Source organism: Armigeres subalbatus, chromosome 2 (genome assembly GCF_024139115.2).
Source record: "Armigeres subalbatus isolate Guangzhou_Male chromosome 2, GZ_Asu_2, whole genome shotgun sequence".
Lineage (NCBI taxonomy): Eukaryota > Metazoa > Arthropoda > Insecta > Diptera > Culicidae > Armigeres > Armigeres subalbatus.
In genome coordinates, this window is record NC_085140.1 from 206,878,246 (window position 1) to 206,892,182 (window position 13,937).

General features: G+C 43.1%; 1 pseudogene; it reads left to right on the forward strand.

Annotated features, from left to right (window-relative positions):
* The first annotated feature begins 1,192 nt into the window (after positions 1–1,192).
* Positions 1,193–9,431, forward strand: LOC134209512 (ATP-dependent helicase brm-like; annotated as a pseudogene).
* The last annotated feature ends 4,506 nt before the right edge of the window (positions 9,432–13,937 follow it).

Genomic DNA, 13,937 nt, shown 5'->3' on the forward strand with positions numbered 1-13,937 from the left:
TAGTTATTATGAAGTCGATGGACAGGCGGGAAGCAAATGCTTTAATTTGAATTTTACAGAAGTTATTATGGTAGATCTTGTTGATTCTTTTGACTTAAGTTTGCAGCTATTGATATTTGCTAGAATTTTTATTTTAAATGAAGAATATGAAGTCCGGTTTGTGATCTCGAATATTAATATTAGGCAAGTTATTAGAACCCAGAAGAAAGAAGTTGATTGTGACTTGACGTTATCAGTGGTAGATAAAATTAACGGTGTACTGAGCAGCATGAGCGAAATGATTGATCTTTATAACAGCGGATTAGTTTTGCTTGGCAAACTGTTGAATTTGTTCTCAATAGTTTCATACGCTCAGAGGATTGTACTATACTATCCATGTTGGAATATTTCCAAACTATGTTGTGCCGCTAATCGTAACACGAATGAGAATAGAAATATTTATGTGTTTTATTTGTACAGAAACTTTTATCCGTATATTGGGTGGCTTGATGAATGGTATTTCACTTATGTCTTACAGGTATTTGCGCAGTACGGCAGCACAATGGCGCACCAAGTTTGTATTGAAGCGTGTACATATCAAGAACGGATTTCAAAGCACAGATTGAATGGTGTAATCACAGACATGTACGAGACGATATCCGTAGGCGGTTCGTTTTACGATGATGATCGACTTATCGACACGGTCTCCAAATGGAGTTAAGGAGCAATCAAGCTGTGGAGTGCGGATTACATCAAAGCAAAAGCGAACGAGGAAGATTTACCAAAGTTGTTTTTGTATATAGTTTGGTATAGTCGAAGTTTTGGTTCTCCAAAAAGTCAATTAGTTATTGTCAAAGTCAAAGTTTTAGTTATTGGTATTATTTTATTTATATATTTGATAATCATATTAAACTGTAGTTAAGTTATAGTTATGTATATAATCTACCTTGTAAAAGGGGGAGAACTGATATATCTGCACATCTCTAATGCTTTCTGAAACGTGAAGTAACGTTCATCGTTTAGAATAACGATCGATGTAGCCGAAGGGCTTGCTCGAATAAAGAAATACTCTGGACAAGTAGTCTACTCTGAATCCTCAAACGCAAAGGTTGTTCTCCTAGTAATCACTATCACAAACCTTCTACAGCGCCAGCTGATACTTTTATATTATCTTTCGCTGGACATAAAAAAGTGTTCTGTTAGTGTTTCGAAAATGCCAATAACTGCATCGCTGGGCGCCGTAAGAGTAAAGTGCGCCCCGCACAATGGATGCATTTGTGTATGCGTTTTGACAGTTTTCCCCTGTAAAACATTTACGATGTTCTCCTTGGAGGTTTATCGATGGTAAGTCTTCAGTGCAGAAATAAAAAATGTGATGCATCTTTTATCATTCGAAAAAAAAACCGTGCTCCGATGATATCAAAAAATAAATTTACACGTCATGACGTAGAAGTGAGCATCACTTCAGATGCTCATATATACGTCATGACGTGTATTTTTTTTTGGTTTTTAGTGACCTTGTAATTTTAAATCCGGACATAATTTTATGTTAAAGTGGCCGCTCCTTTTATGTGCATGTTAAATGCCATAATTTTACATGGATGTTTTTAAGTGTGTAGTTACATCCAAATTAGCTAAAAGTTTAGGAGGATTCATAAAACAGCAAATGTCATCGTTTAAGCATAGAGGAGCGAAAAAGTCAAAATTTGAATCACTCTAGTGGGACATCCTATATAACTTTCACACTAATAATCTCAAAACCTCCTTCTTTCATCTTCTTATCCATCTTTCATCTTCGTCGGCATTCAGAATGACGTGACCAGTATAGATCTAAACTGCTGGAGAGTGTCTTGCAGGTAACAATTGAAAATGATGCTACTCTCATAAAATAGTCTAGGCTTGTACGACCATTTGTGAAAATCGCTCAATGCTAATATAGGGGATAATGGGATGTCCGTAATCCGTATACCACGTGGACAGGTTTTGGCCAGTATTAGATACCACCCTCCCCCAGTGTGGACAATTGCTCATATAAATTTAAAATAATAATAATAACAATAATAAACTGCGGACATTTACATTTTCTACCTCCCCCTGAACTATCCACTTGGTATAAAGACAGCTCCTAACATTAATAAACGAAAAGTAAATCATAGCTCCAGTAAATAGTGATCTCATATTGCATGTTAACTTTTATTCACTTCTAGGATCTACAGAATTTTTACTAAAGCTAAATCCAGCCTGTTGATGAGTCGAGTTGTTCAAAGAAATACCGTTGAATGATTTTCCCCTCGGATCTGCCGTCAGCATGTCCTCCCGAGAAAATTTCAACACCTGTTAGTGGCACACAAGCACTAAGCGATTTGCATATAAAAATTCTTAAGAACTACAGGAAACTCAGCGCAATGGGATTTGCTTTCTACTTTCCAACGACGGCACAGAAAAGTGCCATCGTCTTCGGTTGTCGTCACTACGCGCTACATCAATAATTTAAACCACCCGTAGAGGAAGGGCACGCGCGAAATCCTTTTCAATATTCACGGAATCCTTAAAGCCCCTTCTTCGGGGAACAACTGGAGCGGGTGAACATCTCTGATGGCACCGTCCTTCGGATGCTGTTGGCCGCAGAAAAATCTTGGCCCCAACAATATCCTTAAGGAAGCAAATCCCTCCGAATGTGCCTTATGCTTTCCAGTTGGATTCTGTCGCTCCTAATGCTACCAAAGTCCAACAGAAGCAATGGCAAGAATGGCACCATGAGTGGATTTGCAAACGCCGATGTTTCTCCAGTCGATTTTGAATATTTATGCAAAATTGCTGTACTACGAACAACAACAACAACGGCTAGAACGACGCAAATGGATGCTAAGAGGCCAAAGTGAAGCGGCTTTAAGTTGATACATTCCGGATTTTTCAGCGTTTGGTGATCCGAGGATAGTCAGACATGGAGTCGCCTTCCAGTTTGTAGAAGGGACATGATTTCAAGCCAAAATCTAATAGAAAAGATGTGTGGTCCAATAGCTCGCCATAAATTGAACTTATGCATGTTTTATAACACTGTGTAGTAAATTGCATTGATTTGTTGTAGCGATACATTTTTTTTTGAATAGTTCCACTCTGAATCACTGAATGTAAATTGTAAATACTATTATGTGGGAGTATTTTTTCAAATCCACTCTACATCACCATTCCCCAGTATAGTTTTATCGCGATAAAAATAAGTCGACTCTACTTGTGATGGTGATCATTAAAAATATGCAAATTCATCTTATTCGTACTCTATAGATCTTTATTTCACGTTGCATCCGTATTTCCTCTCTTGAGTTTCTTTGTCCATATTTTTCTTCCCGGCTCAATCTGCTGTTCATCTTGAAACTTTACAAGGACCACTCACTCGCTCCACTCGAACCCGACCTCCATCTTTCCCTTCATTGAGCACTGTGGGCTTTATTTACATTTGTTCTCGCTAATCCTGACGCCTTGGGGTGATGAAAAGGTGTGTGTGGTGTTACCTGTCCCCATCAATCGCATAGAACAATGTGAGATGAAATTGTTGTATGATAGCGGTGTTAGAATATGTAGAACAACACGTGCAACAAATTCAAGAGTTATTCTTGTAGCGTATATGTTTTGAAGTAACAGTTTTTTCCCTGTCGTTTGTGGTGAGCACGAGTATATGAGGTTTCACTTGGGCGAATGCCAAAGAATTTAATTCGTTATTCATTGACCTTAAAACGATGTAATATTTAACAATGTTAAGAAAAAAAATTATGTTTTCCAGAAAAATCTTTGGAATTTAATTATTGTTTAATTTAATTTGTTTTAATGGTTTTATTACCTATACTAATTTTGGTTAGAAGGGAGATCTCTATCGTTATATACCAATCGACTAAGCTCGAAGTGTTTTAAAACACTAATTAGGAACTTATCTTCAACCGATTTACTATAGTCTCCCCAGTGTTTTACTGCGCTTCAATTATTTCTCTGAATTATACCAAAAATAGTTATCTCTCATTGTAAGGATATTTTCGGTGTTTGAAATAAGTTCAATACTCGAAAACCAACTGGCAAAGCGAGTCACATAACTGTAACCCCAGAAAAATCTCATTAAAAACTGTTGTTCGCGACATATGTCGATTGCAGATTTTGTTTCGGTTTGGGATTTTCTATAACCGCACAAAAAACGCACAACATGGAAACAGAATTTCCCCGCAAATGTTTTTTTTTTCTTTTTTTTTCATTTTTTGCTTTCCATAGATCGATTCATATCCTACTCGCTCGCTACTTTGCGTGAAAGGTCGTAAAAACTGTCAGTCTGTGGAGGGATAAAAAATCTGTTGACGGCCGCAATATTTCATGGTCCAGCGGTGATGGTCGCGTGTTCAGCTTCACGGGAACGAACAGAAAAAAAAACTGATTCCGACATCGTGTTTGTGGGGAATTGAAACTTCCTTCCCGCGTCGACGAGTAGTAAAATTTCCACGACCAATAACTCCCCACATGTGTCAGCAAGGAACCACTGCTTGGGCACTGCCGCAATCTCTGATCGAAATAATTGTAATGAATTTAACCGATTACATTGTGACTCGCATAAACTCGAAAGACATACGCGAGCCTCCCGGCCGACGACGCACAATCCGTTCGCTGGTTGGCCACGGAGAACAATCTTGAAAGAAGCATTTCGATCCTGATCTGATTAGCCTTATTTATAGCGCTAAGTTGGTGTAACACACTTACCGAAAGTGAACTCGTCGGATTCGTTTGTTTTCCCCATTTGTGAAGAAGTTCTTTTGTAGTAACTGTAGTGGGAGCTTATCTTTCCTCCCCCAACAAGCCGAAAGCGGATCTCCCTTTCATCTGAACTTCGATGTTTCGCAGACACTTTCCGACTTGCCAAATCAATATATTCGCTTGGTCTTCGGGGGGAGAGGGTGCTAAATAGCGAAAGACTTTCGGAGCAAATGAGATAAAAACTTTGCTTTACTGGGCGATAGGTTACAGGTTGCTATTTCGACTTTGACCCCGGTCATGCCCTGGAGGATACCCCTTCGAATGGAGAAGATGGTTGCTTTTATTGATACATCAAACATTCTATTATTTTATTAGATTAGGTCCAGTGAGAACATGCCAATCGCCTTATCGCTTTTATCTTTTGGCAGTTTTTTTTTCTCCTCGCTTGACCGGCACTGAGTGGTGATAAATACGACTCATGATTGCACAAGACTAATCGCTCTACGAGTGCCCTCCATGTATAAGGTTGAAAAACTGTTCTGAGCATCGTTTGATTCTTTAGCAACGCAATACCAAATTTTGACCTAAGCTATTTTTTGACGAATTTCACACGGGAGTGAATTTCGTAAAAAGTTTTACTTTACAGTTCAAGGTTTTATAAAAATTTCATCAAGACAATATTTTATGGTTTACCCATACTGCCGCTAACCGCAAGTCAGACTTATCTGGATATAGCGTCCATAGATAAGTCTGACTTGCGGTTAGCGGCAGCATAGAGCATACATACATTTCAGACTATGAAAAATAGTTATTGCCAGTTCTCTCTTCCTCAATCACAATCATTTTGCATATAAATTAGAAGAAAAGGGTCAATTGCAAATCTTGATCAAGCTATGCCCGGCCATCTTTGGGAACGTCCACATACAAAGTAGACAGATATGGATTTTATATACCCTCTACCATCGTGGACAGTTGTTAAAATAAATATTCAAATAGAAAAGTAGTTTGGCACGGCAAATGCTGGGTAAAGCGTACCATTGGTACTTCGCGTACCTGACGGAAAACAATAGACTCCATCTCGTGGTCCTTAGCCTCTTACCCAGCAACTCCTATCCCTACCTCCTCGTGGTGCTGGCCGGGATACGAGCAACCTTAGGGAAGATCGGGTAACCAACCCCGGTGGGAACTATGGTCGTATGCTGACAGGGAAGGGAGGGTTTGCTCCTTTCCGGAAGTGCAAATCTTGTCTGAGTGTCTGTTCTCTATGTTAGGGGCGGCCGCTCATCGTCCGAGTGCCAGCGAGGGACTCTAAGTGAAACATGATCCACCGGGAATAAGGAGGAATGACCCTTCCAAAATTTAGGGGGTTTGGTGTCAGCCAGCCAAAAAAAACTTACGCAACGAACAATCAACATGAGAGTACGGACCGGAACTATCGGCGAAGACCACTGCGACGAAAAGGGACTAGCGATTGGAAACTTGGTTCGTGGAACTGCAAATCTCTCAACTTCATCGGGAGCACACGCATACTCGCCGATGTGCTCAAGGACCGTGGATTCGGCATCGTAGCGCTGCAGGAGGTTTGTTGAAAGGGATCAATGGTGCGAACGTCTAGAGGTAATCATCCCATTTACCAGAGCTGCGGCAACACACACGAGCTGACAACAGCTTTCATAGTGATGGGCGATATGCAAAAGCGCGTGATCGGGTGGTGGCCGATCAATGAAAGAATGTGCAGGTTGAGGATCAAAGGCCGGTTCTTCAACTTCAGCATAATCAACGTCCATAGCCCACACTCCGGAAGCACTGATGATGATAAGGACGCATTCTACGCGCAGCTGGAACGTGAGTACGACAGCTGCCCAAGCCACGACGTCAAAATCATCATAGGAGATTTGAACGCTCAGGTTGGCCAAGAGGAGGAGTTTAGACCGACTATTGGAAAGTTCAGCGCTCACCGACTGACGAACGAAAACGGCCTACGACTAATTGATTTCGCCGCCTCCAAGAATATGGCCATTCGCAGCACCTACTTCCAACACAGCCTCCCGTATCGGTACACCTGGAGATCACAACTGCAGACAGAATCACAAATCGACCACGTTCTGATTGATGGACGGCACTTCTCCGACATTATCGACGTCAGGACATATCGTGGCGCTAACATCGACTCTGACCACTATCTGGTGATGGTTAAACTGCGCCCAAAACTATCCGTCATCAGCAATGTTCGGTACCGACGACCGCCGCGGTACGACCTAGAGCGACTGAAGCAACCTGATGTCGTCACTGCATACGCGCAGCCGTTGCCGGAAGAGAGGGAGCTCGATGGGGCCCCTCTTGAGGACTGCTGGAATACAGTCAAAGCAGCCATTAACGACGCAGCGGAGAACAACGTCGGGTATATGGGTCGAAGTCGACGGAACGATTGGTTCGACAAAGAGTGCAGACAGATTCTGGAGGAGAAGGACGCAGCGCGGGCGGTCGCGCTGCAGCAAGGTACCCGGCAGAACGAGGAACGTTATAGACGGATGCGGAGACAGCAGACCCGCCTTTTTCAGGAGAAGAAATGCCGCCTGGAAGAAGCGGAGTGCGAGGAGATGGAACAGCTGTGCCGTTCTCAATAAACACACAAGTTCTATCAGAAGCTCAACGCATCCCGCAAAGGCTTTGTGCCACGAGCCGAAATGTGCCGGGATAAGGATGTGAGCATCTTGACGGACGAACGTGTGGTGATCGAAAGGTGGAAGCAGCACTACGAGGAACATTGTAATGGCGCTGAGAGTACATGCAGTGAAAGTCAAGGCAGCGGAGGAGATGACTACGTCAGTTCAGCGGACGATGGAAGCCAACTATCCCCCACCTTGGGGGAAGTTAAGGATGCCACCCAACAGCTAAAGACCAATAAAGCAGCTGGTCAGGATGATATCTAAGCTCATCAAGATGAGCCCGGAAAAGCTGGGAACTGAACAGCTACCGGAGGAGAGGATGGAAGGGGTTATATGCTCCATCTACAAGAAAGACGACAAACTAGAGTGTGGGAATTTCGAGCGACCACCATCTTTAATGCCGCCTACAAAGTGATATCCCAGATCATCTTCCGACGTCTGCCACCATTAGTGAATGAGTTCGTGAGAAGTTATCAAGCCGGCTTCGTTGACCGCCTGCTCGACAACGGACCAGATCTTCACTGTACGGCAAATCCTTCGAAAATGCCGTGAATACCAGGTCCCAACGCACCATCTGTTCATTGATTTTAAGGCGGCATACGACAGTATAGACCGAGTAGAGCTATGGAAAATTATGGACGAGAACAGCTTCCCTGGGAAGCTAACCAGACTGATCAAAGCAATGGTGGATGGTTTGCAAAACTGTGTGAAGATTTCGGGCGAACACTCCAGTTCGTTCGAATCGCGCCGAGGACTAGCACAAGGTGATGGATTTTCGTGCCTGATGTTCAACATTGCGCTAGAAGGTATCATGCGGAGAGCCGGGTGTAACAGCCGGGGTACGATTTTCAACAGATCCAGTCAATTTATTTGTTTCGCGGATGACATGGATATTGTCGGCCGAACATTTGCAAAGGTGGCAGAACTGTACACCCGCCTGAAACGTGAAGCAACAAAAGTTGAACTGGTGGTGGATGCGCCAAAGACAAAGTACATGCTTGTGTGCGGAACCGAGCGCGACAGGGCCCGCCTGGAAAGCAGTGTTACGATAGACGGGGATACCTTCGAGGTGGTCGAGGAACTCGTCTTCCTCGGATCCTTGCTAACGGCTGATAACAATGTTAGTCGTGAAATACGAAGGATTATCTTTCGTGGCGTGGATTCGGATACCTCCGTCTGGATGGTACCACCAAGGCTGAGGAGCGTGGCGATTTGCTGAAGAAGTTCAACTGCAAGAACTCTGAATACTTCGTGTTCCTGCTGTCCACCCGTGCCGTTAGATTGGGATTAAATCTGCAGACGGCCGATACGGTCGTCATCTTTGACTCGGATTGGAATCCGCATCAGGATTTGCAGGCGCAGGATCGTGCCCAACGTATCGGTCAAAGGAACGAGGTGCGCGTGTTACGTCTCATGACGGTCAACTCAGTTGAGGAACGTATCTTGGCCGCTGCTAGGTACAAGTTGAACATGGACGAAAAGGTCATCCAGGCCGGTATGTTCGATCAAAAACCTACCGGTAGCGAACGGCAGCAGTTCCTGCAGAGTATTCTGCACCAAGACGAGATGGACGAGGAAGAAGAGAACGAAGTACCGGATGATGAAATGAATAATCTGATGATTTATCGCAACGACGACGAGCTGGAGCTGTTCAAGAAAATGGACGCCGAGCGAAAGGCAGAGGAAGTAAAACCCCGTTTAATCGATTAATTGAAACTGCCCGATTGGTTGGTAAAAGAAGAAGAGGAAGTTGATCGATGGGATTACGAGGAAGACAATTCTATTCTGGGGCGAGGATCGCGTCAGCGCAAGGAAGTGGACTACACGGACAGTCTAACCGAGAAGGATTGGCTAAAGGCCATTGACGATGGTGCCGATTTCGACGAGGAGCTTGAAGAAGAGGAACGCGAGAAGAAGCGTAAGGGTCGCAAGCGCAAAAGTCGCCGTGAAGATTTCGACGACGAAAGCGTTATTTCTACAGTGACGAAGCGCAGGAAGAGTACCACCGCAACAATGTCGCCAAGTTGGGCCGGCCGAATAAGGCCATCATGAACTACCATGCCAATGCCGAGCGCGAGCAAAAGAAGGAACAGGAACGCATAGAAAAGGAACGTCTGATGGCCGAGGACGAAGAAGGTTACCGAAAGCTTATCGGTCAGAAGAAAGACAAGCGTCTGGCGTTCCTGTTGTCGCAGACCGACGAATACATCGGCAACCTTACTGAGATGGTCAAGCAGCACAAGGTGGATCAGAAAAAGAAGAAAAACGACGAAAATCAGCGAAAGCGTCGCAAGAAGCGTATGGTGTTGGCGAGCGGAGACATTCAGCATCTGGATACGGACTGCGAAGCACACGATTGTCACGGTCGTTAAGACGGCTTCCGGAAAAACAATCGGCGGGGACGACGCCCCGTATTTGCGCGATTTGTACAACTGGTTGCAGATACATCCCGGGTGGAAGTATGTTATCTCGGACGACGAAGACGACGATGATGATGAAGATTGTAATGAGAAGAGCTTGTTTTGTCGTTATCCGGGTTTCAAATGAACGGCCGGCCAGACCCCAAGGTTTTTCCCCGAAAGATCCTCCAACTCGTATGACGATGTGCTGTGTTTTTGTAACACCCGGCAGGGGAGGAACTTATGGCCATACTTGGCGTTATAGTGCTCCGCTGCGTTTGACAGCTTCATGTTCCGTCTGTATACCAGCTGTCCGGGAACAAAAGCTTTCGCAAATTTGCGATGTCGAAGGTTGTAGTTGGCGTTAGACGAATCGTGAGCTTTAGCCAAGCTTTTTGTGACGATGTCGTACAGATTCGAAAACATTTTCTGCTTCCTAGCAGCATGTTTTTCTGGAGTTAGGTCCTCATAGTGACGAGCCAGACGGTGGTCTGTTCCTATCTCGGACAACTCATGGCCACGAGTGATAAAGAATGGGGTATACCCCGTTGAAGTGTGTACACTGGAGTTGAGAACCATCTCAATTTCCGGGACTTTAGTATCCCACAGGCGCTGATCCTCTTTCACATAGGTTCTAATAGCTGCGTTGATTGTCCGATTTACTTGTTTGTCCGTTACCGATCGTTTGAATGTTACAATATAATCTTGGGTTTTGTGCATGCTTATTTGATTTTATCGTTTTTCGTTGTTTTTCTTAATTATTGTATTTTTTTTTGTTATTGTTAAATAAAAATTAAATAAATTATGTACAATAAATTTGCATTAAACTAATAAAAACCTAAAAATACACCAACCAAACCCATTGTACCCCTTCTTCTTCTTCTTATTGGCATTACATCCCCACACTAGGACAGAGCCGCCTCGCAGCTTAGTGTTCATTAAGCACTTCCACAGTTATTAACTGCGAGGTTTCTAAGCCAAGTTTACCATTTTTGCATTCGTATATCATGAGGCTAACACGATGATACTTTTATGCCCAGGGAAGTCGAGACAATTTCCTATCCGAAAATTGCCTAGACCGGCACCGATAATCGAACCCAGCCACCCTCAGCATGGTCTTGCTTTGTAGCCGTGCGTCTTACCGCACGGCTAAGGAGGGTCCCCCTTATTCACCCGCAAAAATGCAACTCAAAAATTATACCATCACCTGCGAAGCTGAGATCATCACACTGGGCGGGTACAAAGGGTTCCGAACAGAATGGAATGATGGAATGGGAAATCGTGAACCTATATAAGTCTTTAGAGACCAAAAATCGCTCTCTAGTATTTCAAATCGGCCCAGAGGAGCGAGGAAAATGGCAGCGACCCGTCACCGAGTAAAAAAGGTGACCACGCGTTTCGTTAAAAGGCAAGCTTTTAGCTAGTGAACGGTGATCGGTTTATTAATTGGCCAAGTGAGGGTAATGCAATACCCGGCCGTTCGAGTGCGGATAGTAAGGCCTTAAGGACAATCCATGGCCCGTATCCAGTGACAATCTTCCGTCGCGAGTGTGCCTAAAGTCGGCAATAATAGCCAGTTGTATACCTGGCCAAAGAGTGTGTGTCAGGTCATGAAGACACGAAGCAGGCCAACAGAAAACCGCGTGTGCAGTTCCGATCACCACGTTCAATAGCCCACTCGATCTCTTTTGAAGACGCTCTGTTAGTGAAGTTAGTGCACATGGTACCGCTCCCTGGGCCCTCGAAGTGAAACGCTAGGCCTATCGCTACATTGACCGAGTTGCCGTCATCTGGATTTCGTTGCTGTGATACCCCGTTCCCCGGCATTGTCTGGTTTCGGAAAAGCCTCATCAGGACCTGTTCCGCCCCAGTGCACCGTACCACCAAACTCGACCACCGAGCATCAAAACGGCCGCAACGATAGTGTTAAGCCTAAGAAACACGTGATAAAATGAGCAAGTACCCTTCCGGATTTATATTTCCTAAATTACATCTAGTTCGCCGAAAACCAAGGTAAGTGGTAAGTCAGTCCACCTAATTGATTGGGATTTATTCAGAGATCGCCCTACACAAACGACCCTGTACAGTGCGCGTTGTGAGCCTTTGTCTGGCACCTAAAACTTCTATAGAGCAGTGGCGCTCATCAGCTTCATCAGCCAGGAGTTGCTAAGACTAGAAGGTTCCCAATCCACTCACGATGAGGAAAATTACTATCAATCTGTGGAAGTCGGGCCTACGGGCTCCAGAAGAAACTGCGGTCAAAAAAGATTCGCCAGTGAAACATGTTTTCGAAAATCGTTACATTTTTGAATATGGAAGCAATTTTATATCATATTAACCACTAAGAAAACTAAATTGATGATTTTGTGTGTGTTACTTCTACGTGAAGTTAAACGACAATGATATGGAAATGCTGATATCATCTTCCAAACTTAGACGTACATGTTCATGATAGAATTAGAGGCGAAAGTATTGAATTGATAGTTCCGTTAGGATACGGCAGGCATGAAGAATGCTTTTATATAAGTCGATTTGAAAGCGAGCGGATGTCATATTAGAAATTTGGGGACAGTACTCGTCGATAGAAAATCTTTCCGCACGCGATGGCATATGAGCAAATCAAACCACCTTCCTTTGCCAGTGGAGACATATCAGCTTCCACACTGATATTCTTCCCTCCCCCTTCATACGGGAGCTCGGCAGAAGGAAGGTCGTGTGATATGTGCCATCACAAATATTGCCCTCCGTTCGCTTTCAAATCAACTTCTATAAAAACATTCTTCATGCCTGCCGTATCCTAACGGAACTATCAATTTTATACTTTCGCCTCTAATTCTATCATGAACATGTACGTCTAAGTTTGGAAGATGATATTAGCATTTCCATATCACACTAAGAAAAGTTATTTTTTGCCCAACTGAGTGTTGAGTGCAAGTTTTGCGGATAGTATGCTAGGGTCGCTCCAGAATGATGAACAAACAAACATGAAAAGTTACATCAAAACTGTAACTTTTTGTATTTTGCTATTAGGCCGATACAAATAATTAAAATCAATTTTATATTATAAATATTATTTTTGGGCAAAAAAAATCCGAAGGGGGGGGGGAGCCCCTCCTATTTTTTTTGCCAAAAACTAATATCTTGAGGGGCAACAAAATGAAATTCAAATAATTTTGAGGATTTTCAAAACATTCTTTAACAAATCCGAGGAGTTTTTTAATTTTTTTCATTTTAACACTAGGATTCATTCGTTCAGAAAATCGTTGTAACTAAATTTTCAAATGGCTATATCTCAGTGGTTTTTCAACCGATTTTCTCAGTTTTTTCACCAACCTCTTAGCCATCTCTTCTAGTTTCTGGACATTGCAAAATATTGTATCTAGGGGTGTTCAATTTTTCACTAGAGCTGTGGGAGTAAAGCAACGGATTTAGAAAAATGCGATTTTGGAGATATACTTATATTTCATTACCAAAAATGCTATCTATTCATATAGTGATGATGGAAATGATAAAATAACAAATAAAAGACATCACCTGGAACATAAGAACACATTTTGAGCATCCCTACTATGCATACGATGATAATTCGGTACCTTTAGGAACCACTTTATACTACAGAATGTATGAAGCTTCAGAAAATGTTTTCAAGCATGTTGTCTACTGTGAACTTGTTAAAATAAATGTAAACTATATACGAAACATGTGTGATAAAAAATTATGATGTTCTAGGATCTCCGAACTGTACTGGAATTTGAATCAAATGGTCTACCGAATCAACCAAAGCTTCCATAATGCCCCCAGCCGCAGTATCAACCCAATTATGTCCTCCAAGTATTTGTCTTTCACTTGCGTCTCAAATCCAAACATATGAGATGTTGTAAGATCTCCAAATTGTCCTGGAGTTTGAATCAAATGGTCTACCGAATCAACCAAGACTTCCATGATGTCCCATACCGCGGTATCAACCCAATTATGTCCTCCGAGTATTTATCTTTCACTTGCGTCTCAAATCCAGGCATTTGAGATGTTGTAAGATCTCCAAATTGCCCTGAAGTTTGAGTAAAATGGTCTATCGAAACAACCAAGGCATCCATGATGTCCTCAGCTGCGGTGTCAACCCAATTATGTCCTCCGAGTATTTGTATTTCACTTGCGTCTC